Source organism: Alexandromys fortis, unplaced genomic scaffold, assembly GCF_014885135.2.
Source record: "Alexandromys fortis isolate MF-2015 unplaced genomic scaffold, M_Fortis_MF-2015_v1.1 scaffold_0, whole genome shotgun sequence".
In the NCBI taxonomy this organism is placed as follows: Eukaryota; Metazoa; Chordata; class Mammalia; order Rodentia; family Cricetidae; genus Alexandromys; species Alexandromys fortis.
In genome coordinates this window covers 10,776,813-10,780,106 of record NW_026067949.1, presented here as the reverse complement: position 1 = coordinate 10,780,106, position 3,294 = coordinate 10,776,813, and positions in this window count along the sequence as shown.

Sequence of the window (3,294 nt, the reverse complement as noted above, 5' to 3'; positions counted from 1 at the left end):
ATTAAAGAAAAGAAGAGACAATGCATTGGAAAGTGCCACAGCCAATGCAGCCTGGATGCCGAGACTGGTAGGGGCACGGGTGCCGGGATTGAGACAGGGAGGCTTCTTTTCATGTGGAAGAACAGCAAGCTTTATTTTGCCCTGAGCGAAAGCCTTTTATACCTCTACTGCTTCTGTGGAAAACCACGGGTCAGAAAGAACACAAACATCCTTGTCAATTTCAGACCACAAGGAAGTTCTGCTGTTGGTCAGCGGGAGCGAGGACAGCTAGATGACAATAGGAAATAGAACAAGGAATGGTGCATGGAGGGTCTGGAAGGAGGAAAAGGAAGGAAGAAAAGTTGTAATTATGTTATAACCTCAAAAATAAAAGAAAAATAGTTACATATTACATAATAGACACACTGTTGAACTCTTAAAATGAAAAATCTCTAAGGCTAGGTTTTAAGTCCACCCTTTTAAGATTTTTTATATACATGAACCACTGTAGGAAGTACCAAAAAAGTGTAAAATGGAACCTAGGAAGACGGAGTGTGTATCTAACAGTACAGAGACGTGTTGAAATGCATAGTCAAGTGTCATTCATTCAGGACTTGAAAGGGGGAAATGCATATCAAGATTAGTGTATAATGAATCATTAAGGTAGTCATAACTTCCTGACAGAACAATAATACTTTCACAAATTAAAAGAGGACAATATTAATATCTATGTCAAGATGTGGGTATAGATATAGCAATAGCCTAAGCATATCAAATGCAATAATCCTAAGAAACACAATGTTGAATAAAGGTCACATATTAAGTGTATTTGAACTTCAGAATCAAAAGCTTTTAGGATGGTTCTATCCAATAGAATTTTCTACAACTGTCCCTTAAAATGTAGCTTTTACAACTGAGAGATTTCAATTTAAATAGCTACAATTGTTTAATGTTTACTAATCAAAAGGGTAAAAGTATATTCGTTTGATGATAGAGTTCATTGGATTTTTACAACTATTCATGGCAATACTCTATAAGATATATTTTGGGGGACTCTGGAAGGGCAAAATCATTCATGATTGTAAGCAACTGGAAATTGTGTACAATTAAAATAAATGAGTAAATACACAGAGTAGAGTAAGAATCACACACAGGAAATCTCTGATACTTCTAATTCCAAGTTAAGAATTATGAAACTCTGTCTATACTTTATTTGCTATAGTGGTATAGGACTTTCTGTTGTTGCTTTTGCTTTATTCTAATTCATGACTGGTAACTGACCTTCTGCTTTGAATGTTCTTCTCCAGGGTGATAGGAAAGGTTTATTGCCTGATGTAGGAATGGTCCCTGTTTAAATGACACTGGGCTCTATACTTTTTATCTATGGCTGTGCTGTCTGTCATGCTCTTGCTGGAGAAAAGAGTTTTAGATCTCATTTCATAGGACATCATAGCAATCTAGCAAGGTGGGCCAGCCATGGATCTAAAGTGTTTGGATGCCATTACAGAGAATAATAATTATCCTAGTTAGTTTTCTGTTTGCTTTGACAAAATCAGCTTATGAAAGGGTTTATTTTCCTTTCATTTTGAGGACGTAGTCTATCATGGAGGGATAGTCATGGTATCAGGAACATGAAGTGGCTGCTCACACTGCACACCTAATCAGGAAGTAGAAAGAGAAGGAATGCTGACTGCCAGTACTCAATTGACTTTCTCTTTTTCTTGCATTTCATGATGCCAGAGCATGGAATGATGCCATCTAAATTTAAGGTGGATTTTCCCAGCTCAATTAATACCAACCAGAAAATCCTTCACATATGCCTAGGTGTTTGTCTACTAGGTAATTCTACCTTCTGAAAAACTCACAAGAAAAATTAGTCATCATAATGACATAGTTATAAATATACATTCAATATTAAGTAAAATAACTTTACTAAAAGCTTTTCAAATAAACATTAACTGGATGATCTTGGGAAAATTGTTTCATCTTCTTAAATCTCAGTTTTCCCATTTATCAAAAAGTTTAAAATTACTTTGCTTGTTTAATTACTGTTTGATTGGCTACAGAAAGCACCAAGCACACTTAATATGATATGGTAAGCATTAATTCAATCAACTAAAATTTCTCAGTTCTTGTTAATTGTCCTAGGATTGGGAAAAATGATATTAACCTTATAAGTCAGTGGGAGATCCTTTAAGATGCCAGTTTAGTTTTTTTTCATTGTGGCATATACTGTATATGGACAAACTGACTGAGAAAAGGGTCAATGAAGGTGTCTTGCAAAAAAGAAAACTATCCTCAAATTCTGCTGGTACAATCAGGTCCTTAAACATCAGGACTTATTCCCAACTAAATATAAATGTTCAGATTTTTGCTTGGGCCTTTGGGACTTTAATATGGACTTCATGTTACATAGATGGTATATATTGTTTAGTACATATTTTCAGTTGTGTCTATGCACTCCTATTATGTGTAATAGGCTGTCTCTTGGGTCGCTAACCAGTTCTTGAATCATTAGAGGGAGATTTACTATTAGTTATGAATTTTCAGACTTGTTTTATGCTTGTCCTACTATCTCTTATAACTTAAATTAACCTATTTTTTTCATCTACATTTTTCCTCAATGCTTCTTACCTTTCTTTTATTCTATATATCTTATTCTGTGTCTGTCAGCTGCCTAACCGAGTGGCCCTGGTAGTCTTCTCTTTCTCCTTCATTCTCTTCTATCTCTTCCTAGATTCCTCTTCTTTATTCTTTCTACCCACCAGCCCTGCCTGTCCCTCTACAGCCTAGCTATTGAGTGTTCAGCTTTTTATTAGACCAATGAGGTACCTTAGGCAGGCAAAGAAACACATCTTTACATGGTCAAACAAATGAAGCATAAATAAATGCAATACACCTTTACATAGTCAAAATAATATCCCACAATAATTAATAATTATTGGTACTCTTCTCTGATACCAAAATATATGGAAGTCTTCACTACACCAAAATATATGGAAGCTCATATTTCTCAAATACCAATTTGGGGGCTTGAAATAACCAGCCTCGCATAATATTCTGCTTTCATAGAAATAATTTCTTATGCCAACTTGGGACTCAAAAACACTAGAACTCTAAATAACAAGCCCTTTGTTGATGTAACTGCTACAAATTTTGACTATATTATTTCTGTGAATAACGCCCTTGTAATCACAAAAGAGTAAATGATCTAGGGCTTTTTAGCTGAGCAAGAATCAGTGCTGAAACCATATCTGAATTCCTGTAAATTCATAATTAGTGAGGGCCGAGGTAACGAGGTTTGACTGTAGCCTG